The sequence below is a fragment of the Pungitius pungitius genome, chromosome 7 (genome assembly GCF_949316345.1).
Source record: "Pungitius pungitius chromosome 7, fPunPun2.1, whole genome shotgun sequence".
NCBI lineage: Eukaryota > Metazoa > Chordata > Actinopteri > Perciformes > Gasterosteidae > Pungitius > Pungitius pungitius.
The window spans coordinates 12,430,959-12,457,224 of NC_084906.1; the positions used below are offsets into that span (position 1 = coordinate 12,430,959).

Below are 26,266 nucleotides of genomic sequence, written 5' to 3' on the forward strand. Positions count from 1 at the left end.
AGGCACGAGGTATCTGTGTCTTCATACGTCGTTCATTTCCAAATTGATGATGGGCTTCAGGGTAAATTCGAAAAATCGGACGAAAAAAACCAAATCTGCTCTTTTGATTCACATTGAAACCCAGTGATAGGAGGTGGAGGTATTGTTTCCATGTTTCTTTCCTCCTGTGAGCCACTAGGTTTGTACCTTTTCATATACATCGTTGATTTGGGAATGGACGATGAACTCCTGGGTGAATTAGGAGAAATCCCCCCAAAAGTCCAAAAACTGCCCTTTTGTTTTACACTGCAAACCCCAAGGTGGAGTTTTGTTGCCATGTTGTCCCGCTTGTGTGTGTGTGAGTGAGTGTGTGCGTGACCGGTGGGAGAAATCGAGGTGCACTCCCGACAGGTGGACAGAGGAGCAGAGCCCGGCTTTGGAGGCACTTCAAAAAGCCCTTTGGTCGGCTGAGCATTTGCTTACGGCCATACCACCCTGAACACGCCCAGGGGAGGAGCCTGTGGAGAGGAGCTGAGTGAGACCCCAGAGCAGCTGTTCAGCTCACAGAGAGAACAAGGACAAACATTTTGAGGTAAATCCTGGTCGATTTTGTTGCAAGGACTTGAGACTGAACGAACTTCCCCCCGACAGCTTCAGCTGTCAGGGGGGGAACCTTTTTGACGGGAAACCAAGAGCAGAATGGAGGAAATGCTGGGAGAGGAGAGTGGAAGTAAGTGCGACCAGAAAGCTAAAATGAAGTCTACAACGTATGAGAAAAAGTTAACAGTGCTGGTGGACATAGTCGGAGAAGAGAGAATAACGATGATGGGCATGCTAAGAAAAATAAAAGAGGACTGTGGAGTGGTGACAGGCTGCAGATATAAGACTCCCAAACAATACGAGGTGACAATGCAAACAAATACAGGCAAAGAACGCCTAATGGACGGAGTAATGATCGGGGAGACCAGAATTCTGGCAAGAGACATCCAAACGGACGAAATGGTGGTTTCTTTCCTCGCTCTCCCCATATACTTGGAAGACAAGGAGATAACGGAGAGGCTGAGGGAATGGGGGGTGAAGGCAGTCTCCGGGATAAGGAGGAGGATGTGGCCGGGCACCGACATTGCCGACGGGACAAGATTTGTAAAAGTCAAGTTCACAGACACAGTGAAATCACTACCGTACTCTACTAAGTTTAATGTAGCGGGAGGGGCAGAACACTTTCGGGTCATACACGACAGACAGGTGAAGGTGTGCCGACTATGCATCCAGCCGGGCCACGTGGTGAGAGACTGCCCGGAGTTTAAATGTTTCAAATGTGGCAGGAGAGGGCACTACGCACGGGAGTGCGAAGAGAACAATTGTAACACCTGCGGCATGGGAGGGATATGGTGTATGTGTGCAGAACCCGAGACGCCTGGAGGAGAGACAAAGAGGGACTCCTGCGCCGCTGCGGACCAAAAGACCAAAGAGACGACGGAGAGAGCACAGAGAGCTGACCCGACGGGGGGAAGCGGGGAGACGACGGAGAGAACAGAGAGTCCAGGCCCGGATCCCACAGCAGGAGCGGAAGGAGAAGGAGCAGGAGAAGTGCGGATGGAGGAGGAAGGAGAGCAGGACGGAGAGCAGCGAGAAGGAGAGGCGCAGGACGGTGATGAGGCGACAACGATGGAAGGAGAGGGGGAAACGGAGACTGTCAACGGAAGGGAGAGAGAGGGAGAGGCAGGAGCCAGAGAGATGGGCGGGGGAGAAAGTGAGGCAAAGAGGGAAGGGGTAGGAGGGCGGGGAACGAGTGAGGGTGCTGAGGAGCTGCAGAGTGGGATGGAGTGGGAAGGCTCTGATACGTCCCTGAGTGAGGGAGATGTCATGGAGAAAGTGGGTGAGGTGAGGAAAAGGACACAAACCACGAGAAAGAGTAAAAGATTGGGGCAAATGAAAAAGAAAGCAGCTAGATGATGCTGGTGTGCGAAGCTGGCATTATATGCCTACAAGAGACTCATTGGGACAATAATTGTGCGAGAGAGACTGAGAGAGGGGGCGATCAGTGGGATGCATGTGAATAATGGGGGAGATAAATCCAGGGGGTGGTAATCCCAGTGAATGCGAATGTTAGAAAGTGTGTAGATGTTGGGGAAGGGAGAATGAATGGGATTTAATTTATTATGGAAAGACATGTAAGCATGATAAACAAAGATGTCAATAAGGATTTGTTTAACAGTGGGTTAATTAAGGGGAGCACCTTTCTTAGGGAAAAAGAAGATGGAGAACTCCTGCTGCACTTTGGATGAAAGAAAAAAATGTGTTAAATTAAACTGTGCGCAACGTGTTTGACTATGTATGTAAATGACTGGAAAATGTGATTGAAAATGATTTTTTGATAATAAAAAAAAAAAAAAAAAAAAAAAACACGCCCGATCTCGTCTGATCTCGGAAGCTAAGCAGGGTCGGGCCTGGTCAGTACTTGGATGGGAGACCGCCTGGGAATACCAGGTGCTGTAAGCTTTTTCAAGGAATCTGCTCTCTTTTACGCTGCGACAGACACAATGTATCCATGCCGTTTTGGCCCGCGAGGCACGAGGTATCTGTGTCTTCATACGTCGTTCATTTCCAAATTGATGATGGGCTTCAGGGTAAATTCGAAAAATCGGACGAAAAAAACCAAATCTGCTCTTTTGATTCACATTGAAACCCAGTGATAGGAGGTGGAGGTATTGTTTCCATGTTTCTTTCCTCCTGTGAGCCACTAGGTTTGTACCTTTTCATATACATCGTTGATTTGGGAATGGACGAGGAACTCCTGGGTGAATTAGGAGAAATCCCCCCAAAAGTCCAAAAACTGCCCTTTTGTTTTACACTGCAAACCCCAAGGTGGAGTTTTGTTGCCATGTTGTCCCGCTTGTGTGTGTGTGAGTGAGTGTGTGCGTGACCGGTGGGAGAAATCGAGGTGCACTCCCGACAGGTGGACAGAGGAGCAGAGCCCGGCTTTGGAGGCACTTCAAAAAGCCCTTTGGTCGGCTGAGCATTTGCTTACGGCCATACCACCCTGAACACGCCCGATCTCGTCTGATCTCGGAAGCTAAGCAGGGTCGGGCCTGGTCAGTACTTGGATGGGAGACCGCCTGGGAATACCAGGTGCTGTAAGCTTTTTCAAGGAATCTGCTCTCTTTTACGCTGCGACAGACACAATGTATCCATGCCGTTTTGGCCCGCGAGGCACGAGGTATCTGTGTCTTCATACGTCGTTCATTTCCAAATTGATGATGGGCTTCAGGGTAAATTCGAAAAATCGGACGAAAAAAACAAAATCTGCTCTTTTGATTCACATTGAAACCCAGTGATAGGAGGTGGAGGTATTGTTTCCATGTTTCTTTCCTCCTGTGAGCCACTAGGTTTGTACCTTTTCATATACATCGTTGATTTGGGAATGGACGAGGAACTCCTGGGTGAATTAGGAGAAATCCCCCCAAAAGTCCAAAAACTGCCCTTTTGTTTTACACTGCAAACCCCAAGGTGGAGTTTTGTTGCCATGTTGTCCCGCTTGTGTGTGTGTGAGTGAGTGTGTGCGTGACCGGTGGGAGAAATCGAGGTGCACTCCCGACAGGTGGACAGAGGAGCAGAGCCCGGCTTTGGAGGCACTTCAAAAAGCCCTTTGGTCGGCTGAGCATTTGCTTACGGCCATACCACCCTGAACACGCCCGATCTCGTCTGATCTCGGAAGCTAAGCAGGGTCGGGCCTGGTCAGTACTTGGATGGGAGACCGCCTGGGAATACCAGGTGCTGTAAGCTTTTTCAAGGAATCTGCTCTCTTTTACGCTGCGACAGACACAATGTATCCATGCCGTTTTGGCCCGCGAGGCACGAGGTATCTGTGTCTTCATACGTCGTTCATTTCCAAATTGATGATGGGCTTCAGGGTAAATTCGAAAAATCGGACGAAAAAAACCAAATCTGCTCTTTTGATTCACATTGAAACCCAGTGATAGGAGGTGGAGGTATTGTTTCCATGTTTCTTTCCTCCTGTGAGCCACTAGGTTTAGACCTTTTCATATACATCGTTGATTTGGGAATGGACGAGGAACTCCTGGGTGAATTAGGAGAAATCCCCCCAAAAGTCCAAAAACTGCCCTTTTGTTTTACACTGCAAACCCCAAGGTGGAGTTTTGTTGCCATGTTGTCCCGCTTGTGTGTGTGTGAGTGAGTGTGTGCGTGACCGGTGGGAGAAATCGAGGTGCACTCCCGACAGGTGGACAGAGGAGCAGAGCCCGGCTTTGGAGGCACTTCAAAAAGCCCTTTGGTCGGCTGAGCATTTGCTTACGGCCATACCACCCTGAACACGCCCGATCTCGTCTGATCTCGGAAGCTAAGCAGGGTCGGGCCTGGTCAGTACTTGGATGGGAGACCGCCTGGGAATACCAGGTGCTGTAAGCTTTTTCAAGGAATCTGCTCTCTTTTACGCTGCGACAGACACAATGTATCCATGCCGTTTTGGCCCGCGAGGCACGAGGTATCTGTGTCTTCATACGTCGTTCATTTCCAAATTGATGATGGGCTTCAGGGTAAATTCGAAAAATCGGACGAAAAAAACAAAATCTGCTCTTTTGATTCACATTGAAACCCAGTGATAGGAGGTGGAGGTATTGTTTCCATGTTTCTTTCCTCCTGTGAGCCACTAGGTTTGTACCTTTTCATATACATCGTTGATTTGGGAATGGACGATGAACTCCTGGGTGAATTAGGAGAAATCCCCCCAAAAGTCCAAAAACTGCCCTTTTGTTTTACACTGCAAACCCCAAGGTGGAGTTTTGTTGCCATGTTGTCCCGCTTGTGTGTGTGTGAGTGAGTGTGTGCGTGACCGGTGGGAGAAATCGAGGTGCACTCCCGACAGGTGGACAGAGGAGCAGAGCGTGGCTTTGGAGGCACTTCAAAAAGCCCTTTGGTCGGCTGAGCATTTGCTTACGGCCATACCACCCTGAACACGCCCGATCTCGTCTGATCTCGGAAGCTAAGCAGGGTCGGGCCTGGTCAGTACTTGGATGGGAGACCGCCTGGGAATACCAGGTGCTGTAAGCTTTTTCAAGGAATCTGCTCTCTTTTACGCTGCGACAGACACAATGTATCCATGCCGTTTTGGCCCGCGAGGCACGAGGTATCTGTGTCTTCATACGTCGTTCATTTCCAAATTGATGATGGGCTTCAGGGTAAATTCGAAAAATCGGACGAAAAAAACAAAATCTGCTCTTTTGATTCACATTGAAACCCAGTGATAGGAGGTGGAGGTATTGTTTCCATGTTTCTTTCCTCCTGTGAGCCACTAGGTTTGTACCTTTTCATATACATCGTTGATTTGGGAATGGACGATGAACTCCTGGGTGAATTAGGAGAAATCCCCCCAAAAGTCCAAAAACTGCCCTTTTGTTTTACACTGCAAACCCCAAGGTGGAGTTTTGTTGCCATGTTGTCCCGCTTGTGTGTGTGTGAGTGAGTGTGTGCGTGACCGGTGGGAGAAATCGAGGTGCACTCCCGACAGGTGGACAGAGGAGCAGAGCCCGGCTTTGGAGGCACTTCAAAAAGCCCTTTGGTCGGCTGAGCATTTGCTTACGGCCATACCACCCTGAACACGCCCGATCTCGTCTGATCTCGGAAGCTAAGCAGGGTCGGGCCTGGTCAGTACTTGGATGGGAGACCGCCTGGGAATACCAGGTGCTGTAAGCTTTTTCAAGGAATCTGCTCTCTTTTACGCTGCGACAGACACAATGTATCCATGCCGTTTTGGCCCGCGAGGCACGAGGTATCTGTGTCTTCATACGTCGTTCATTTCCAAATTGATGATGGGCTTCAGGGTAAATTCGAAAAATCGGACGAAAAAAACAAAATCTGCTCTTTTGATTCACATTGAAACCCAGTGATAGGAGGTGGAGGTATTGTTTCCATGTTTCTTTCCTCCTGTGAGCCACTAGGTTTGTACCTTTTCATATACATCGTTGATTTGGGAATGGACGATGAACTCCTGGGTGAATTAGGAGAAATCCCCCCAAAAGTCCAAAAACTGCCCTTTTGTTTTACACTGCAAACCCCAAGGTGGAGTTTTGTTGCCATGTTGTCCCGCTTGTGTGTGTGTGAGTGAGTGTGTGCGTGACCGGTGGGAGAAATCGAGGTGCACTCCCGACAGGTGGACAGAGGAGCAGAGCGTGGCTTTGGAGGCACTTCAAAAAGCCCTTTGGTCGGCTGAGCATTTGCTTACGGCCATACCACCCTGAACACGCCCGATCTCGTCTGATCTCGGAAGCTAAGCAGGGTCGGGCCTGGTCAGTACTTGGATGGGAGACCGCCTGGGAATACCAGGTGCTGTAAGCTTTTTCAAGGAATCTGCTCTCTTTTACGCTGCGACAGACACAATGTATCCATGCCGTTTTGGCCCGCGAGGCACGAGGTATCTGTGTCTTCATACGTCGTTCATTTCCAAATTGATGATGGGCTTCAGGGTAAATTCGAAAAATCGGACGAAAAAAACCAAATCTGCTCTTTTGATTCACATTGAAACCCAGTGATAGGAGGTGGAGGTATTGTTTCCATGTTTCTTTCCTCCTGTGAGCCACTAGGTTTGTACCTTTTCATATACATCGTTGATTTGGGAATGGACGATGAACTCCTGGGTGAATTAGGAGAAATCCCCCCAAAAGTCCAAAAACTGCCCTTTTGTTTTACACTGCAAACCCCAAGGTGGAGTTTTGTTGCCATGTTGTCCCGCTTGTGTGTGTGTGAGTGAGTGTGTGCGTGACCGGTGGGAGAAATCGAGGTGCACTCCCGACAGGTGGACAGAGGAGCAGAGCCCGGCTTTGGAGGCACTTCAAAAAGCCCTTTGGTCGGCTGAGCATTTGCTTACGGCCATACCACCCTGAACACGCCCGATCTCGTCTGATCTCGGAAGCTAAGCAGGGTCGGGCCTGGTCAGTACTTGGATGGGAGACCGCCTGGGAATACCAGGTGCTGTAAGCTTTTTCAAGGAATCTGCTCTCTTTTACGCTGCGACAGACACAATGTATCCATGCCGTTTTGGCCCGCGAGGCACGAGGTATCTGTGTCTTCATACGTCGTTCATTTCCAAATTGATGATGGGCTTCAGGGTAAATTCGAAAAATCGGACGAAAAAAACAAAATCTGCTCTTTTGATTCACATTGAAACCCAGTGATAGGAGGTGGAGGTATTGTTTCCATGTTTCTTTCCTCCTGTGAGCCACTAGGTTTGTACCTTTTCATATACATCGTTGATTTGGGAATGGACGATGAACTCCTGGGTGAATTAGGAGAAATCCCCCCAAAAGTCCAAAAACTGCCCTTTTGTTTTACACTGCAAACCCCAAGGTGGAGTTTTGTTGCCATGTTGTCCCGCTTGTGTGTGTGTGAGTGAGTGTGTGCGTGACCGGTGGGAGAAATCGAGGTGCACTCCCGACAGGTGGACAGAGGAGCAGAGCCCGGCTTTGGAGGCACTTCAAAAAGCCCTTTGGTCGGCTGAGCATTTGCTTACGGCCATACCACCCTGAACACGCCCGATCTCGTCTGATCTCGGAAGCTAAGCAGGGTCGGGCCTGGTCAGTACTTGGATGGGAGACCGCCTGGGAATACCAGGTGCTGTAAGCTTTTTCAAGGAATCTGCTCTCTTTTACGCTGCGACAGACACAATGTATCCATGCCGTTTTGGCCCGCGAGGCACGAGGTATCTGTGTCTTCATACGTCGTTCATTTCCAAATTGATGATGGGCTTCAGGGTAAATTCGAAAAATCGGACGAAAAAAACAAAATCTGCTCTTTTGATTCACATTGAAACCCAGTGATAGGAGGTGGAGGTATTGTTTCCATGTTTCTTTCCTCCTGTGAGCCACTAGGTTTGTACCTTTTCATATACATCGTTGATTTGGGAATGGACGATGAACTCCTGGGTGAATTAGGAGAAATCCCCCCAAAAGTCCAAAAACTGCCCTTTTGTTTTACACTGCAAACCCCAAGGTGGAGTTTTGTTGCCATGTTGTCCCGCTTGTGTGTGTGTGAGTGAGTGTGTGCGTGACCGGTGGGAGAAATCGAGGTGCACTCCCGACAGGTGGACAGAGGAGCAGAGCCCGGCTTTGGAGGCACTTCAAAAAGCCCTTTGGTCGGCTGAGCATTTGCTTACGGCCATACCACCCTGAACACGCCCGATCTCGTCTGATCTCGGAAGCTAAGCAGGGTCGGGCCTGGTCAGTACTTGGATGGGAGACCGCCTGGGAATACCAGGTGCTGTAAGCTTTTTCAAGGAATCTGCTCTCTTTTACGCTGCGACAGACACAATGTATCCATGCCGTTTTGGCCCGCGAGGCACGAGGTATCTGTGTCTTCATACGTCGTTCATTTCCAAATTGATGATGGGCTTCAGGGTAAATTCGAAAAATCGGACGAAAAAAACCAAATCTGCTCTTTTGATTCACATTGAAACCCAGTGATAGGAGGTGGAGGTATTGTTTCCATGTTTCTTTCCTCCTGTGAGCCACTAGGTTTGTACCTTTTCATATACATCGTTGATTTGGGAATGGACGATGAACTCCTGGGTGAATTAGGAGAAATCCCCCCAAAAGTCCAAAAACTGCCCTTTTGTTTTACACTGCAAACCCCAAGGTGGAGTTTTGTTGCCATGTTGTCCCGCTTGTGTGTGTGTGAGTGAGTGTGTGCGTGACCGGTGGGAGAAATCGAGGTGCACTCCCGACAGGTGGACAGAGGAGCAGAGCGTGGCTTTGGAGGCACTTCAAAAAGCCCTTTGGTCGGCTGAGCATTTGCTTACGGCCATACCACCCTGAACACGCCCGATCTCGTCTGATCTCGGAAGCTAAGCAGGGTCGGGCCTGGTCAGTACTTGGATGGGAGACCGCCTGGGAATACCAGGTGCTGTAAGCTTTTTCAAGGAATCTGCTCTCTTTTACGCTGCGACAGACACAATGTATCCATGCCGTTTTGGCCCGCGAGGCACGAGGTATCTGTGTCTTCATACGTCGTTCATTTCCAAATTGATGATGGGCTTCAGGGTAAATTCGAAAAATCGGACGAAAAAAACAAAATCTGCTCTTTTGATTCACATTGAAACCCAGTGATAGGAGGTGGAGGTATTGTTTCCATGTTTCTTTCCTCCTGTGAGCCACTAGGTTTAGACCTTTTCATATACATCGTTGATTTGGGAATGGACGAGGAACTCCTGGGTGAATTAGGAGAAATCCCCCCAAAAGTCCAAAAACTGCCCTTTTGTTTTACACTGCAAACCCCAAGGTGGAGTTTTGTTGCCATGTTGTCCCGCTTGTGTGTGTGTGAGTGAGTGTGTGCGTGACCGGTGGGAGAAATCGAGGTGCACTCCCGACAGGTGGACAGAGGAGCAGAGCCCGGCTTTGGAGGCACTTCAAAAAGCCCTTTGGTCGGCTGAGCATTTGCTTACGGCCATACCACCCTGAACACGCCCGATCTCGTCTGATCTCGGAAGCTAAGCAGGGTCGGGCCTGGTCAGTACTTGGATGGGAGACCGCCTGGGAATACCAGGTGCTGTAAGCTTTTTCAAGGAATCTGCTCTCTTTTACGCTGCGACAGACACAATGTATCCATGCCGTTTTGGCCCGCGAGGCACGAGGTATCTGTGTCTTCATACGTCGTTCATTTCCAAATTGATGATGGGCTTCAGGGTAAATTCGAAAAATCGGACGAAAAAAACAAAATCTGCTCTTTTGATTCACATTGAAACCCAGTGATAGGAGGTGGAGGTATTGTTTCCATGTTTCTTTCCTCCTGTGAGCCACTAGGTTTGTACCTTTTCATATACATCGTTGATTTGGGAATGGACGATGAACTCCTGGGTGAATTAGGAGAAATCCCCCCAAAAGTCCAAAAACTGCCCTTTTGTTTTACACTGCAAACCCCAAGGTGGAGTTTTGTTGCCATGTTGTCCCGCTTGTGTGTGTGTGAGTGAGTGTGTGCGTGACCGGTGGGAGAAATCGAGGTGCACTCCCGACAGGTGGACAGAGGAGCAGAGCCCGGCTTTGGAGGCACTTCAAAAAGCCCTTTGGTCGGCTGAGCATTTGCTTACGGCCATACCACCCTGAACACGCCCAGGGGAGGAGCCTGTGGAGAGGAGCTGAGTGAGACCCCAGAGCAGCTGTTCAGCTCACAGAGAGAACAAGGACAAACATTTTGAGGTAAATCCTGGTCGATTTTGTTGCAAGGACTTGAGACTGAACGAACTTCCCCCCGACAGCTTCAGCTGTCAGGGGGGGAACCTTTTTGACGGGAAACCAAGAGCAGAATGGAGGAAATGCTGGGAGAGGAGAGTGGAAGTAAGTGCGACCAGAAAGCTAAAATGAAGTCTGCAACGTATGAGAAAAAGTTAACAGTGCTGGTGGACATAGTCGGAGAAGAGAGAATAACGATGATGGGCATGCTAAGAAAAATAAAAGAGGACTGTGGAGTGGTGACAGGCTGCAGATATAAGACTCCCAAACAATACGAGGTGACAATGCAAACAAATACAGGCAAAGAACGCCTAATGGACGGAGTAATGATCGGGGAGACCAGAATTCTGGCAAGAGACATCCAAACGGACGAAATGGTGGTTTCTTTCCTCGCTCTCCCCATATACTTGGAAGACAAGGAGATAACCGAGAGGCTGAGGGAATGGGGGGTGAAGGCAGTCTCCGGGATAAGGAGGAGGATGTGGCCGGGCACCGACATTGCCGACGGGACAAGATTTGTAAAAGTCAAGTTCACAGACACAGTGAAATCACTACCGTACTCTACTAAGTTTAATGTAGTGGGAGGGGCAGAACACTTTCGGGTCATACACGACAGACAAGTGAAGGTGTGCCGACTATGCATCCAGCCGGGCCACGTGGTGAGAGACTGCCCGGAGTTTAAATGTTTCAAATGTGGCAGGAGAGGGCACTACGCACGGGAGTGCGAAGAGAACAATTGTAACACCTGCGGCATGGGAGGGATATGGTGTATGTGTGCAGAGCCCGAGACGCCTGGAGGAGAGACAAAGAGGGACTCCTGCGCCGCTGCGGACCAAAAGACCAAAGAGACGACGGAGAGAGCACAGAGAGCTGACCCGACGGGGGGAAGCGGGGAGACGACGGAGAGAGCAGAGAGTCCAGGCCCGGATCCCACAGCAGGAGCGGAAGGAGCAGGAGCAGGAGAAGTGCGGATGGAGGAGGAAGGAGAGCAGGACGGAGAGCAGCGAGAAGGAGAGGCGCAGGACGGTGATGAGGCGACAACGATGGAAGGAGAGGGGGAAACGGAGACTGTCAACGGAAGGGAGAGAGAGGGAGAGGCAGGAGCCAGAGAGATGGGCGGGGGAGAAAGTGAGGCAAAGAGGGAAGGGGTAGGAGGGCGGGGAACGAGTGAGGGTGCTGAGGAGCTGCAGAGTGGGATGGAGTGGGAAGGCTCTGATACGTCCCTGAGTGAGGGAGATGTCATGGAGAAAGTGGGTGAGGTGAGGAAAAGGACACAAACCACGAGAAAGAGTAAAAGATTGGGGCAAATGAAAAAGAAAGCAGCTAGATGATGCTGGTGTGCGAAGCTGGCATTATATGCCTACAAGAGACTCATTGGGACAATATTTGTGCGAGAGAGACGGAGAGAGGGGGCGATCGGTGGGATGCATGTGAATAATGGGGGAGATAAATCCAGGGGGTGGTAATCCCAGTGAATGCGAATGTTAGAAAGTGTGTAGATGTTGGGGAAGGGAGAATGAATGGGATTTAAGTTATTATGGAAAGACATGTAAGCATGATAAACAAAGATGTCAATAAGGATGTGTTTAACAGTGGGTTAATTAAGGGGAGCACCTTTCTTAGGGAAAAAGAAGATGGAGAACTCCTGCTGCACTTTGGATGAAAGAAAAAAATGTGTTAAATTAAACTGTGCGCAACGTGTTTGACTATGTATGTAAATGACTGGAAAATGTGATTGAAAATGATTTTTTGATAATAAAAAAAAAAAAAAAAAAAACACGACCGATCTCGTCTGATCTCGGAAGCTAAGCAGGGTCGGGCCTGGTCAGTACTTGGATGGGAGACCGCCTGGGAATACCAGGTGCTGTAAGCTTTTTCAAGGAATCTGCTCTCTTTTACGCTGCGACAGACACAATGTATCCATGCCGTTTTGGCCCGCGAGGCACGAGGTATCTGTGTCTTCATACGTCGTTCATTTCCAAATTGATGATGGGCTTCAGGGTAAATTCGAAAAATCGGACGAAAAAAACAAAATCTGCTCTTTTGATTCACATTGAAACCCAGTGATAGGAGGTGGAGGTATTGTTTCCATGTTTCTTTCCTCCTGTGAGCCACTAGGTTTGTACCTTTTCATATACATCGTTGATTTGGGAATGGACGATGAACTCCTGGGTGAATTAGGAGAAATCCCCCCAAAAGTCCAAAAACTGCCCTTTTGTTTTACACTGCAAACCCCAAGGTGGAGTTTTGTTGCCATGTTGTCCCGCTTGTGTGTGTGTGAGTGAGTGTGTGCGTGACCGGTGGGAGAAATCGAGGTGCACTCCCGACAGGTGGACAGAGGAGCAGAGCGTGGCTTTGGAGGCACTTCAAAAAGCCCTTTGGTCGGCTGAGCATTTGCTTACGGCCATACCACCCTGAACACGCCCCCCCCGGAAGTCAGCTGTGAGTAGTGAGTAGTGAGAGCGAGCGGCAAAAGTTTGAAAGTTTGACAGTTCGCCACGTTTGTGCAGAAAGTGTTTTCAGCCGGAGAGTCTCACAGCAGAACAGACCCCCCCGACAGCCCGGCTGTTTGGGGGATCCTGCTCCCTGTGAGGGAAGTGACGGATTGATCGCATGGCTAACCAAAAAGGACCGGAGATGAGACGCACCAAACAGAACACGGATGACGGACGAGACGACAAAATAAACTACGAGAAAAAGTTAACACTGAATGTGGAGATCGAAGGGGACGATAGAGTGACTATGATGGAGCTGCTACGTAAAGTGAAGGAGGAGTGCGGTGAGGTGGTCGGATGCAGATACAAGACCCCCAAGAACTATGAGCTCACAATGAGAACTGAAGGAGGGAAGGTGAAGCTGATGGACGGTCTGAAAATCCATAACAATACGGTCACGGCAAGTGAAATAAATAAAGACGAGATGGTGGTGTCGTTCATAAACTTACCGATATACATCGGCGACGATACAATAATCAAGAAACTTTTAGACTGGGGAGTGACTCCGGTGTCAAACATTAGGAGACGGGTGTGGCCGGGAACCGAGATTGTGGACGGGACCAGATACATGCGGGTCAGGTTCACAGAGACAGTTAAGTCGCTCCCGTATTCGGCTAAGTTTGAGACCGCAGGAGGAGCCGAACACTTCAGAGTGATACATGACAGGCAGATAAAAGTCTGCCGACTCTGCATTCAGCCGGGCCATATAGTTCGAGATTGCCCGGACTTCAGGTGTTTCAAGTGTGGCCAGCAAGGTCACTACGCCAGAGAGTGCGCGGAGGAGCAAGAGGAGGAGGAGCGGCGGCAGGAGAAGGAGAAGACGGGAGACGGATGCCGGAGCGAGGAGGCGGACGACGGCGAGGACCGAAGCCCGAGCGGAAGCGGAGGCGGAGGCGGAGACGCGGATCCGACAGCAGGAGCAGAAGGGGAAGGAGAGGAGAGGATGCAGGAGGAAGGAGAGCAGGACGGAGCGGAGCAGGACGGAGATGGGGCGACAGTAAGGGAGACAACGACGGTCGGAGTGGGGGAAACGGAGACTGTCACAAGAGGGGGGAGAGAGAGAGATGCAGGAGCCAGAGAGAGGAGTGGAGGTACGGACGGGGGAGAAAGCGATGGGAAAATGGAAGGGGAGGGAGGGCTGGGAACGAGTGGGGGTGCCGAGGAGGTGGTGAGTGGGATGGAGTGGGAAGGCTCTGATACGTCTTTGAGTGAGGGAGAGGTCTTGGAGAAAGTTGGTGAGGTGAGGAAAAGGCACCAAACCACGAGACAGAGCAAGAGGTTGGAACAAATTAAAAAGAAAGCAGCCAAATGATACTGTGGACACCTCTGCTAAAATTACTAATGATGCTCAGCCTGTCCTCATTTAACTGCAATGGGCTCAGAGACCGAGACAGAAGACAGCAAACCCTGCTGGTGTGTGACGCTGACATTATTTGCTTACAAGAGACTCATTGGGACAATGCGTGTGTGAGAGAGACGGAGAGAGGATGGACTGGTGAGATGTATGCAAATAATGGGGGAGATAAATCAAGGGGGGTGGCAATCTTAGTGAAGAAGGGTGTGATTCAGAATGTTACAAAGTGTGTGGATGACGGGGAAGGGCGAATGATTGGGATTTCTTTTGAACACAATGGGGGAAAGTATAAGTTAATAAACTTATATGCGCCAAATGAAGAGAGAGAGAGAAAAGGTTTTTTTGAGAGGGTGGGAGAAATGTGCAACAACAACTGTATGATTGTGGGGGATTTTAATGTGTGGTGTGGCAGGTTAGACGCGTCCTCGAGTGTGTGTTACAGGAGCGACTCGTCGAGAGGTGTGCTGAAGAGGATGATGAAAGACAGAGGGATGATGGACGTATGGAGAGAGAGGAACCCGAAAGGAAGGGCTTTCTCTAGAAGACAAGTGGTGAGAGGTGTTCTAAAGCAAAGCAGGATAGACTTAGTCTTGGGAGCTAAGAGCATAGCAGATAGGATAGGGAGGATAGAATACAAAGTCACTGCACTAAGCGACCACATGGTTCTGCAGTTTAGTTTAAACCAACCAAGTGAAAGGAGGGGAGGTGGAGTGTGGTGTCTGAATGGTGAACTGGTGAAAGATGAACAGTATAAAAAGAAAGTGAGAGAGTGGATAAACATGAGAAAGAATGACCGCATGTATGAGGAGGATGTTGGCAGGTGGTGGGAGGAATTGAAAGTAGAAATTAAAAAGCTCAGCATAAAGCACAGCAGAGACAGGAACAGGAGAGCGAGGAAGAGGGAGAGGGAACTTAAGGAGGAGCTAGAAAGAGAGGCAGAGAGGATAGATGAGGAGGGATGTGATTTGGAAAACTATATAAGAATTAAAGATGAGCTGAAGGAGATAGAACAGAGAAAGTGCAACGGAGCAATAGTCAGGAGCAGGGCGAGACATGTGATTGAGGGAGAGAAATGTACAAGGTTTTTTCTAGGGCTAGAGAAAACAAAACAGAAGAGGAATTACTTAGAGAAGGTAGAGGGAAAAGAGGGAGAAGGAATTACAGACTTTGTCGAGATAGCAGTAAGGGTAGAAGAATTTTACAGGGAATTATTCAGTGGAGGAGAAGCAGATGAAGAAAGCATAAGGTTGGTGTTGGAGAAAGTGGAAGGGAAGCTGTGTGAGGACGATAGGGAGATGTGTGAGGGTAACATAGGGACAGGAGAAATAGAAGCAGCAATAGCAGGACTTGGCAGGAATAGGAGTCCGGGGTTAGATGGAATCACAGGGGAGTTTTACATGGAATTCAGGGAAGAACTAGTGCCGGTGTTAGATAGAGTGTTTAGATGGACAGAAGAGGGGGATAGGATGACGACAGGGATGGCGACAGGGCTGGTCAGCATCATTTACAAGAAAGGGAATAGGGATAGATTAGAAAACTACAGACCACTTACAATGTTGAACACAGATTATAAGATACTAGCACGGGTGTTAGCCAACAGGATAAAGAGAGTTATCGGGACGGTGGTAGGGAGCACGCAGGCTTATAGTGTACCAGGCAGGGACATAGCTGACACAGTAAGCAGCATCAGAGACACTATAGAATTTATGAAGAGGGGAAAAGGAGGGGCTGTAATGAGTTTAGATTTAAATAAGGCATTTGACAGGGTTGACCACACCTACTTGCACAGGGTGTTGGAGAAAATGGGGTTTGGGCACAGGCTAAGGGGATGGATCAGGAGGATGTATGACAGAGCATACAGCTGCGTCAAAATTAATGGGATAGTGACAGACGCGTTCAGGCTAGAAAGGTCGGTCAGGCAAGGTTGTCCAATGTCAGCACTGCTGTACTCGCTGGCAGCCGAGCCACTAGCACAACTGTTAAGACAGAATAAAAAAATCAGGGGAATAGAGCTACCAGGAGGACAAATGAGTCTATTGTACCAATATGCGGACGACACAACAGTCACAGTGAAGGACAAGGAGAGCATAGGGGAGGTACTAGATAGCTTAGAGCTGTATGGGAGGGCATCGGGGGCTAAAGTGAACATAGAGAAGTCAGAGATCATGTATATAGGTGAGGGGTGCACAGGAAGGGTGGAGATAGGTTTAAGAGAGAAACAGGATTACTTCAGAGTGTTGGGAGTCAACCTAGGGATTAAGCACAAGGAGGGGAGAGATATGCAATATGAAGGGATTGTGAACAACATCAGGAGAACACTAGGGTTTTGGAGGCAAAGGGGGCTAGGGTTGAAAGGGAAGGTGGTTGTTGTCAATACATTAGTGATGAGTAGGTTAGTGTATGTTATGAATGTGCTGGATGTACCTGAGAGGGTGATGAAGGAGGTGGAGAGAGAAGTGAATGAGTTTCTGTGGGATGGGAAGGGAGTCAGAATAGCCAGGGAAGTGATGGAAAATGAGTACGAGGACGGAGGACTGAAACTGATCAATTTAGAGAAAAAGAAGAAGGCACTCAGGGTGAAAATGATGGTGAGGTATCTAAGGAACAACAGTGATCAGATATGGAAAGTCTTTCTAAAAGAAGCGGTGGAAAAATGTGGTGGGTGCGGAGACAGTGCTGTGTACATGGAACTGAAGAAAGGGATGATGAGTGAAGTGTCTGATTTCCACAAAGAAATGCTGGGAGCATGGGGGGAGTTTGTGAAATGTGTGAAGTATGAATGCAGGAGTGTGAAGCAAGTCTGGGAGCAGCCGGTGTTTCTGAATCCCAAAATCACATGGGATGGGGAAACACTGTACAACAGGCTGATGTGGAGGGCGGGGTTCAGGAAGGTGAGAGACTTGGTGTATGAATATGTACCCGGGTTTATGAGAGCACAGGTGATAGTGGATGAGGTGAGGAGCAGGGGTGATGAAATGTGGATGGGGACAGCAGAGGGGCTGATGGATAAGATAAAGGGGGGGATGCCCAGAGAGTGGAAGGAGATGATCGAGAGGGAGAATGTGGTGGATGAGGAAGGAGAGATCGAGCTGCACATAGGAGAAAGTGAGAAGATGGTGAACCTGATGAATGTGAAAACCAGAGTGCTGTACAAATGCCTAAGAGGGAGGGAGGTGAGGAGACCAGCCGCAGAGAAAGTATGGTCGAGAGTGATTGAGGACATGGAGGTGAAAAACATATGGACGAACTTGAGAGTGAAATGGAACAGCAGTGAATGTGAGAACTTTGACTTTCTGCTTAGACACAATAGGGTCTTTAACAACTTAATCATAAGCAAGTTTGATATGAATGTGAAGAAAGAATGCGACGTATGTGGAGTGGAAGTAGAAACATGCATGCATGAGTTTGTTGAATGTTCGGAGTTGCAGGTGTACTTCCAGAAATTGAAGGGGATAATCAACAAGTGTTGGGGAGAAAAATATGTCGAGAGAATGGAGTGGAAGGAACTGTGGCTGTTTGGAGCGGGAGGTAAAAGGGAAGGGGTGAGTCTCTTAAATTACATGCTGAGCCATGCAAGGTATGCGGTCAAAATGAGGAGAAACCTGGCCCATTACGAGAGGAGGAAGGCCGACGTCTGGTGCATGTTTAAAAGCGGTTTGCAGAGGGACGTCAAGCTGATGTATGGAGCCTTAGAAAAGGAGGACTTTGAAAGTGGGTTCATCGCAGGCAGCACCCTAATAAGGATACGGGGAGATGGTGAAATACAGATTGACTGGGGTTAACAATGTTGCCTCTCCAGTAAAGAGCGCCTTTTGAGTTGGGGCAATTTGATTTTGTATTTTGTACTGGTATATCTTTGTGTTGTGCTGTTTGATTATGCTTTGCTCTCTGTTTGATTTAGGTGCTTGTGCCGACGCGCTGCAAGCTCCAATACTGTGCAAATCTGTACAATGTCTTTTGTAACTTTTGTAAAAAAAACAATAAAAAAAAAAAAAAAAAAAACACGCCCGATCTTGTCTGATCTCGGAAGCTAAGCAGGGTCGGGCCTGGTCAGTACTTGGATGGGAGACCGCCTGGGAATACCAGGTGCTGTAAGCTTTTTCAAGGAATCTGCTCTCTTTTACGCTGCGACAGACACAATGTATCCATGCCGTTTTGGCCCGCGAGGCACGAGGTATCTGTGTCTTCATACGTCGTTCATTTCCAAATTGATGATGGGCTTCAGGGTAAATTCGAAAAATCGGACGAAAAAAACAAAATCTGCTCTTTTGATTCACATTGAAACCCAGTGATAGGAGGTGGAGGTATTGTTTCCATGTTTCTTTCCTCCTGTGAGCCACTAGGTTTGTACCTTTTCATATACATCGTTGATTTGGGAATGGACGATGAACTCCTGGGTGAATTAGGAGAAATCCCCCCAAAAGTCCAAAAACTGCCCTTTTGTTTTACACTGCAAACCCCAAGGTGGAGTTTTGTTGCCATGTTGTCCCGCTTGTGTGTGTGTGAGTGAGTGTGTGCGTGACCGGTGGGAGAAATCGAGGTGCACTCCCGACAGGTGGACAGAGGAGCAGAGCCCGGCTTTGGAGGCACTTCAAAAAGCCCTTTGGTCGGCTGAGCATTTGCTTACGGCCATACCACCGGCCAAGTTCGAGACTGCGGGAGGAGCCGAACACTTCAGAGTCATACATGACAGGCAGATAAAAGTCTGCAGACTCTGCATTCAGCCGAGCCATATAGTTCGAGACTGCCCGGACTTCAGGTGTTTCAAGTGTGGCCAGCAAGGTCATTACGCCAGAGAGTGCGCGGAGGAGCAAGAGGAGGAGCGGCGGCAGGAGAAGGAGAAGACGGGAGAGGGATGCCGGAGCATGGAGGCGGACGACGGCGAGGACCAAAGCCCGAGCGGAGGCGGAGACGCGGATCCGGCAGCAGGAGCAGAAGGGGAAGGAGAGGAGAGGATGCAGGAGGAAGGAGAGCAGGACAGAGCGGAGCAGGACGAAGATGGGGCGACAGTAAAGGAGACAACGACGGACGGAGTGGGGGAAACGGAGACTGTCACAAGAGGGGGGGGAGAGAGAGATGCAGGAGCCAGAGAGAGGAGTGGAGGCATGGACGGGGGAGAAAGTGAGGGGAAAATTGAAGGGGAGGGAGGGCTGGGAACGAGTGGGGATGCTGAGGAGGTGGTGAGTGGGATGGAGTGGGAAGACTCTGATACGTCTTTGAGTGAGGGAGAGGTCTTTGAGAAAGTGGGTGAGGTGAGGAAAAGGCACCAAACCACGAGACAGAGCAAGAGGTTGGAACAAATTAAAAAGAAAGCAGCCAAATGATACGGTGGACACCTCTGCTAAAATCACTAATGATGCTCAGCCTGTCTTCATTTAACTGTAATGGGCTCAGAGACCGAGACAGAAGACAGCAAACCCTGCTGGTGTGTGACGCTGACATTATTTGCTTACAAGAGACTCATTGGGACAATGCGTGTGTGAGAGACGGCGAGAGGATGGACTGGTGAGATGTATGCGAATAATGGGGGAGATAAATCAAGGGGGGTGGCAATCTTAGTGAAGAAGGGTGTGGTTGAGAATGTTAAAGTGTGTGGATGACGGGGAAGGGAGAATGATTGGGATTTCTTTTGAACACAATGGGGGAAAGTATAAGTTAATAAACTTATATGCGCCAAACGAGGAGAGAGAGAGAGAAAAGGTTTTTTTGAGAGGGTGGGAGAAATGTGCAACAACTGTATGATTGTGGGGGATTTTAATGTGTGGTGTGGCAGGTTAGACGCGTCATCGAGTGTGTGTTACAGGAGCGACTCGTCGAGAGGTGTGCTGAAGAGGATGATGAAAGACAGAGGGATGATGGACGTATGGAGAGAGAGGAATCCGAAAGGAAGGGCTTTCTCTAGAAGACAAGTGGTGAGAGGTGTTCTAAAGCAAAGTAGGATAGACTTAGTCTTGGGTGCTAAGAGCATAGCAGATAGGATCGGGAGGATAGAATACAAAGTCACTGCACTAAGCGACCACATGGTTCTGGAGTTTAGTTTAAACCAACCAAGTGAAAGGAGGGGAGGTGGAGTGTGGTGTCTGAATGGTGAACTGGTGAAAGATGAACAGTATAAAAAGAAAGTGAGAGAGTGGATAAACATAAGAATGACAGCATGTATGAGGAGGATGTTGGCAGGTGGTGGGAGAATGTGAAATTAGAAATTAAAAAGCTTAGCATAAATCACAGCAAAGACAGGAACAGGAGAGCGAGGAAGAGGGAGAGGGAACTTAAGGAGGAGCTAGAAAGAGAGGTAGAGAGGATAGATGAGGAGGGATGTGATTTGGAAAACTATATAAGAATTAAAGATGAGCTGAAGGAGATAGAACAGAGAAAGTGCAACGGAGCAATAGTCAGGAGCAGGGCGAGACATGTGATTGAGGGAGAGAAATGTACAAGGTTTTTTCTAGGGCTAGAGAAAACAAAACAGAAGAGGAATTACTTAGAGAAGGTAGAGGGAAAGGAGGGAGAAGGAATTACAGACTTTGTCGAGATAAGTAGTAATAGTAGGGCGGGTAAAATGGCGGACCTGTCAATCATCCTATCAATCATTTTTTGACATTTTGACACATTTTTATAATTTATGACCCTGATGATTTATGACCCTGCGCGTGCGGGCGTGGGGGTGTGTGTGTGTGTGTGGGGGTGTGTGTGTGGTTCAAGGAGCCTGTTAATGGTGGTTTTAGGTTTCAGCGTAAACATAAACAAGTTTTTACGACTGGTCACTACACTGATCCAGATATAATCACTGTGTGTGTGTGTGTGTGTGTGTGTGTGTGGGTGCGTGTGTGCGTGTGTGTGTGTGTGTTGTTCAAGGAGCCTTGTGTGGATGTGTGTGTGTGTGTGTGTGTGTGTGTGTGTGTGCGTGTGTGTTGTTCAAGGAGTCTGTTAAGGATGTTATTGGCAATAAAACAATAAAAGTGGTTTTAGCGTAAGCATACAGTTTACGACTGGTCACCACGCTGATCCAGACTCCAGATGGATGCTAAACCTCCAGGTGACCCTGTTTGAGCAGGCAGAGGTGTGTATCAGAAGATGGTTCACAGTCAGTATGAGCAGACCGGAAAATACGTCATTGAGGTGTTATAGACCACTCCCACCCACAATACAAGGTTTTGGGAAGTTTTCAAGTAATTTGTGCAGTACCCAATCCTACACTTTGTCAACCCGGAGCGACGATGGAACACTATGGCGGTGAGTGTCGTGTTTTACTTCTTATTACAGATTGTAGTACAAGTGCATTATACTTAAAAGTATATGTGAGTGTTGTGTTTACGTCTTATTGCATATTGTAGTACACATGCATTATACTTAAAAGTATATATTCATTAAGGTTTTCTCCACAAAATGGCTTCCCTGAGGTTAACCGTCTAAAGAACCAATGAGGTCTAGTGATCTATATTTGTTTCATTTTCATCATCTTAACGTATTTAACTTGTATTTACATGTATGTATACTATATCTTTTAGAAAGCAGCTACAGGAGGAATTTTGTTTCATTTTCATCATCTTAACGTATTTAACTTGTATGTATATTTCTTTTAGAAAGCAGCCACAGGAGGAATCCTAAAGCCTCTACAAAAAGAGGGGAAACAGACAGCCAGATCGTGCTAACAAGTCTTCAGGAAATACAAAAACAGGTTGAAGCACTGAGTGGTTTACCAGTAGCCGAGCATAGTGAGGAGCCTGTGAATGGTAAGGTGATATCCTAACATTTTGTCTTCTTTTATTTACCTTATATAACCCTGGGAAAATATTATTTTTGCATAGGGTGTTCTCCAAGAGGCCCAAACTGGGTTAAACCAACATTAAAAACGTGGGCTAAGGCTTCTACATCCAGGGAGACCTCGGGAGGTAATAATATTATTATTAAAGGACAACATTACAACATTTCAGGTTTTCCCGCACTAGATAACATTCAAAATGCTTTCTTCACAGGTCGTCGGGGTCCATCAGGGGCGACCCCATTGTATGACCCCCCAATAAAAAGGCAGGCTTTGGGCTCCAGCAGGCAGGACATCACTGCAAAAGGCCCAAACTGGGTTAAACCGACATTAAAAACGTGGGCGAAAGCATCTACATCCAGGGAGCCGTGGGGAGGTAATTAATAATAATATAATAATTAATATCTCAATCTACATTATTTAACTTGCAAAAATGTTTTTACACAGGTCCACCCCAAAAGTGCAGACAACCTTCGGAGACGCTGACTGCACCGGGTGATGTGACGGACCTATTTACCCCGAGATACAACGAGTGGATAACCGACGAGGAAATAATACGCTGTGTTGAGGCTCTCGAAGCGGATGTTGACGAACGGCAAGATCAGGAGGCTGTAGGTGAGCAGAGAGATGCTGATGGGGCAGCACTGTTTGTACCGAATGCCGAAGAAAATAAGAGACATGAAGATTTGTTAAAGGAGATCCGTGATTTGCGCCATGCTAACCAGAATTTAACAACATTAGTGACAAATCTCTGTAAAGAGCAGGATGAGGTGAAGCAAACCCTAAAACGTCATATGAATGTACAAGAGAAAATAGGTGCGGCTATCATAGACCTCCTCAGAGCTAGGTCTAACCGGGGCGTCCTATAAGGTTTTTTTTTTGTGTCATAAAGGGTCTGCAAAGTGTGTAATATGTCACCTCCCAGAAAAGTTTTGAAGCGTAGTACGGAGGACTGTGTGCAAAATCATGTGGTTATTGATGACAATCGGAGCCCCGATCCGGAGTTTCGGATCCTTCTCCAGGGTGTAGAGAATAACTTGGAGCTATTATGTGCTTTGGCTAGGAGTGAGAGTGAAGCTGTCGATGTGATTGATGTTGCTACTGCTAACGACGTATCTGGACAGGGGGGCATAAACACGCTGAGCGGCATCGCCCCCGAAATAACAACCCGACCCGATCCGGAGTTTCGGATCCTTCTGCAGGATGCAGAGAATAACTTTGAGCTATTATGTGCTTTAGCTAGGAGGGAGAGTGAAGCTAACGCCGTAACGGATGTTGCTATGTATAATGGTATTGATCCCGAAATAACATCCCGTACTGCTGAACACGTACCGATAACCCCACCCCCTGACGGGGCCAATTCCCGCTGTGTAAACCAGAGGGGGGAGGGGCCACCTCCTTCTCAGGAAGGTAGAGCAGAGACACACGCACCGCAAATGCCTGAGGGGGCTGGGGAAAGTTTTAATGTTACCAGGAGAGATATACCCTCATTCAACGCTTTTGAACTGCGGCAACGTGTTGATTTCAGAAACATCGATCTCACAGACATTGAGCGAGTGCCAGACCTGGTGAGAGACAGCGTGTCTGCTGTTATTGACCAAGCCATCGCCGAAGCGCCTGAAGGCAGCGTTCTCAATGTTGTTTTACGTGGTCCTTCGCTGGCTAGCGATGTGCAAGCAGTTCTCCGAGCAGACGACTCCTACAATGTAGATCTGTTTATGGAACAAATAGCCCAAGTGGTGCAAAGTAATGATGACACTATATCGGATGACGAATTGGAAATTGTGGTCTCAGTGGCCGGAAATAGAAGTGGCGGCTCAGGGGGGCGTTTAAAGCTAGGGAATGTCCCTTATGATCAGATATTATCAAAAAAAGGGGGCAATCTGTACACACCAAACAACAGGGATAATAATCTCTGTTTCTCTATTTGTCTAGCACATTTTAACCATCCAGACGAGGACACAAGTTATAAATTAAGATATGCATTACAACTACACAACTCTTTGAATTTTGACCCCAATCATAAGGTCTCATTCGCCGATGTAGGTGTTTTTGAAAGGCATCTGGGATTGAAAATCATAATCTTCCACCATACTGAAGGACGTAAACGTCTGCAATGTTTCAAAACACATGACACACCCCACCCTCAGACAGTTTGGTTATATTTACACAATGACCATTACCACATGATTCTAAACAAGACAGCCTTTTTTGGGGCTTCATATGTGTGTCAGTATTGCTACGAGACATATGAGGTACGCATGCACCACAACTGTAAACAACTGTGCAACGTCTGTTATACAACAGAGTGTCGAACACACGCAACCAAAACACAGAAATGCAACGACTGTAAACGTATATGTAAATCAAAATATTGTTTCGATCAACACAAGCATCCAGAAGCAGTACACTCCGTCGTGCCATGCACAACTATGAAATATTGCGAGGCCTGTGGAAAAACACACTATGCCGGTAAAAAACCCCACACGTGCAAATCGAGCGTCTGCTTACACTGCAAGGCGCCCCGGTTGGAGGGTGAGGACGAGCACAAATGCTTCATACAACCCGTTGAAAAGAAGGAGCCCCAAACAGCATACATTTTGTATGACTTTGAGACACGATTTCACGGTGGTAAACACGAGGCGAATTATGTATGTGCGATGGATCTCGAGGGGGACAAATGTTGTTTCAGCACTTTAAAATGCGTGGACAACTTTGTGAGACGCTATAGGAGGTCCAAATACCGGGGTTATACATTCATAGCCCACAATGCATCTGGTTTCGACAACTATATTGTGTTGGAGTATTTTGTAAAACAGAAGATAACGCCCGAGGTGGTCATGAGAGGGAGCCGCGTCATCCTGATGTATGACAAGGCATACCAACAGAGATGGGTAGACTCATTTAGTTTTCTGCCTATGCGTTTGTCGAAAACACCAGCGGCTTTGGGGTTTGAGGATCTGGAAAAAGGTTATTTTCCACACAAGTTCAACACAAGGGCAAACGAACGCTATGTTGGCAAATACCCAGACCCGTCATACTACGGATATGAGGCCATGTGCGACGCTGAAAAAACTTCCTTCATGCGCTGGTACACCACTGTTTGTGGCGAAAAATTTGATCTCCAGGCAGAGCTTCGCCGCTACTGTGTAAACGACGTAGAGGTGTTGCGGAGAGCATGCACCATTTACCGCGAAACATTCTTAGAATGTACACAGCTTGACCCTTTTTCTTTCACCACGTTGGCATCGAGTTGTATGGGTGTGTTCAAAACATTGTTTCTCCCCAGGGACACTGTGGCTCTGACACACGAGGGGGCCTACACAAGACAGAATAAGACATATTCTGATGTTTCCATGCAGTGGCTTGAATACGTGTCCCACACGGAGAATATAGAGATCAGACACGCACTCTGCCACGGGGAGCAAAAGTTTTCTCCGTTCTATGTGGACGGCTACAATACGGAAACAAACACTTGTTATGAGTTTGCCGGTTGTTTTTTCCACGGTTGTGTCAAATGTCATGTACAGAGCGACATGAACCCTGTCACCAAAGTCCCGTATGGTAGGCAATACAAGGCATTTATGGATAAAATAGATGCCCTGCAAAAACAACATGGTTTGAACGTTGTAGTGATGTGGGAGTGTGAGTGGGCCTCATTAAAGCTCTCCAGCGCTTCTGTTCAGGCTTTTATGGCCACATACAAAAAGCGTGAGCGTCTGGACCCCAGAGAGGCCCTCTTTGGAGGACGTACAAATGCTATGAAGCTATACCACACAGTCTGCGATGATGATGAAAAAATCAGATACTACGACTTTACAAGTCTGTACCCAACTGTGCAGGCAAAAAAGCAGTATCCCGTTGGACACCCACAGATTATCGTCAGAGATTTTGAATCTATCGATAACTACTTTGGTTTCATAAAGTGTACGATGCTTCCACCCCGAGGTCTGTTTCACCCCGTCTTACCTTACAGGTGTCACGGTAAGCTCATGTTCCCCCTGTGTGGGTTGTGTGCTGAAACTTTGAACCAAACTAGCGCGTGTACTCACAGGGAGAGAGAGAGACAACTGTCGGGGGTTTGGGTCTCCCTGGAGTTGCAGAAGGCTGTGGAAAAGGGATATCGAGTTGTGTCTATCGATGAAGTCTGGCATTTCCCCGACAAGACGGACACTTTGTTTAGTGGGTATGTGAAGACGTTCATGAAATGCAAACAAGAGGCGTCAGGCTATCCAGGTCACGTCAAAACACAGGCCGATCGCGAGAAATACGTCTCTGACTATTTTGAAAAGGAGGGCATACAACTAAACCCTGACAAAATCTGTGTCAACAAAGCCATGAGGAGTTGTAACAAACTCCTCTTGAATTCTCTGTGGGGTCGGTTTAGCATGAGGGGCAACATGGCTTCCTGTGAGTTGATCACTGACCCAGCCCGGTTTAC

The 26,266-nt window shown here is 48.1% G+C and overlaps 1 long non-coding RNA gene and 11 other non-coding genes across 13 annotated transcripts; all 12 read left to right on the forward strand.

Annotated features, from left to right (window-relative positions):
- Positions 1-3,004: 3,004 nt before the first annotated feature.
- LOC134132243 (5S ribosomal RNA) lies at positions 3,005-3,123 on the forward strand. The gene has a single exon (XR_009956780.1). It is a non-coding gene; the product is annotated as a 5S ribosomal RNA (ribosomal RNA).
- A 523-nt stretch (positions 3,124-3,646) lies between these two features.
- On the forward strand, positions 3,647-3,765 carry LOC134132244 (5S ribosomal RNA). Its single transcript, XR_009956781.1, has one exon. It is a non-coding gene; the product is annotated as a 5S ribosomal RNA (ribosomal RNA).
- A 523-nt stretch (positions 3,766-4,288) lies between these two features.
- On the forward strand, positions 4,289-4,407 carry LOC134132245 (5S ribosomal RNA). The gene has a single exon (XR_009956782.1). It is a non-coding gene; the product is annotated as a 5S ribosomal RNA (ribosomal RNA).
- Positions 4,408-4,930: 523 nt separating this feature from the next.
- LOC134132246 (5S ribosomal RNA) lies at positions 4,931-5,049 on the forward strand. Its single transcript, XR_009956783.1, has one exon. It is a non-coding gene; the product is annotated as a 5S ribosomal RNA (ribosomal RNA).
- Positions 5,050-5,572: 523 nt separating this feature from the next.
- LOC134132247 (5S ribosomal RNA) lies at positions 5,573-5,691 on the forward strand. Its single transcript, XR_009956784.1, has one exon. It is a non-coding gene; the product is annotated as a 5S ribosomal RNA (ribosomal RNA).
- Positions 5,692-6,214: 523 nt separating this feature from the next.
- LOC134132248 (5S ribosomal RNA) lies at positions 6,215-6,333 on the forward strand. Its single transcript, XR_009956785.1, has one exon. It is a non-coding gene; the product is annotated as a 5S ribosomal RNA (ribosomal RNA).
- A 523-nt stretch (positions 6,334-6,856) lies between these two features.
- LOC134132249 (5S ribosomal RNA) lies at positions 6,857-6,975 on the forward strand. The gene has a single exon (XR_009956786.1). It is a non-coding gene; the product is annotated as a 5S ribosomal RNA (ribosomal RNA).
- A 523-nt stretch (positions 6,976-7,498) lies between these two features.
- On the forward strand, positions 7,499-7,617 carry LOC134132250 (5S ribosomal RNA). Its single transcript, XR_009956787.1, has one exon. It is a non-coding gene; the product is annotated as a 5S ribosomal RNA (ribosomal RNA).
- A 523-nt stretch (positions 7,618-8,140) lies between these two features.
- Positions 8,141-8,259, forward strand: LOC134132251 (5S ribosomal RNA). The gene has a single exon (XR_009956788.1). It is a non-coding gene; the product is annotated as a 5S ribosomal RNA (ribosomal RNA).
- A 523-nt stretch (positions 8,260-8,782) lies between these two features.
- LOC134132253 (5S ribosomal RNA) lies at positions 8,783-8,901 on the forward strand. The gene has a single exon (XR_009956790.1). It is a non-coding gene; the product is annotated as a 5S ribosomal RNA (ribosomal RNA).
- Positions 8,902-9,424: 523 nt separating this feature from the next.
- LOC134132254 (5S ribosomal RNA) lies at positions 9,425-9,543 on the forward strand. Its single transcript, XR_009956791.1, has one exon. It is a non-coding gene; the product is annotated as a 5S ribosomal RNA (ribosomal RNA).
- An 11,962-nt stretch (positions 9,544-21,505) lies between these two features.
- On the forward strand, positions 21,506-22,310 carry LOC134132211 (uncharacterized). Of its 2 annotated transcripts, XR_009956735.1 has the most exons (4): positions 21,506-21,796; positions 21,872-21,955; positions 22,040-22,201; positions 22,273-22,310. It is a non-coding gene; the product is annotated as an uncharacterized LOC134132211 (long non-coding RNA). The 2 variants fall into 2 exon arrangements; XR_009956734.1 differs by having other exon boundaries at positions 22,040-22,293.
- The last annotated feature ends 3,956 nt before the right edge of the window (positions 22,311-26,266 follow it).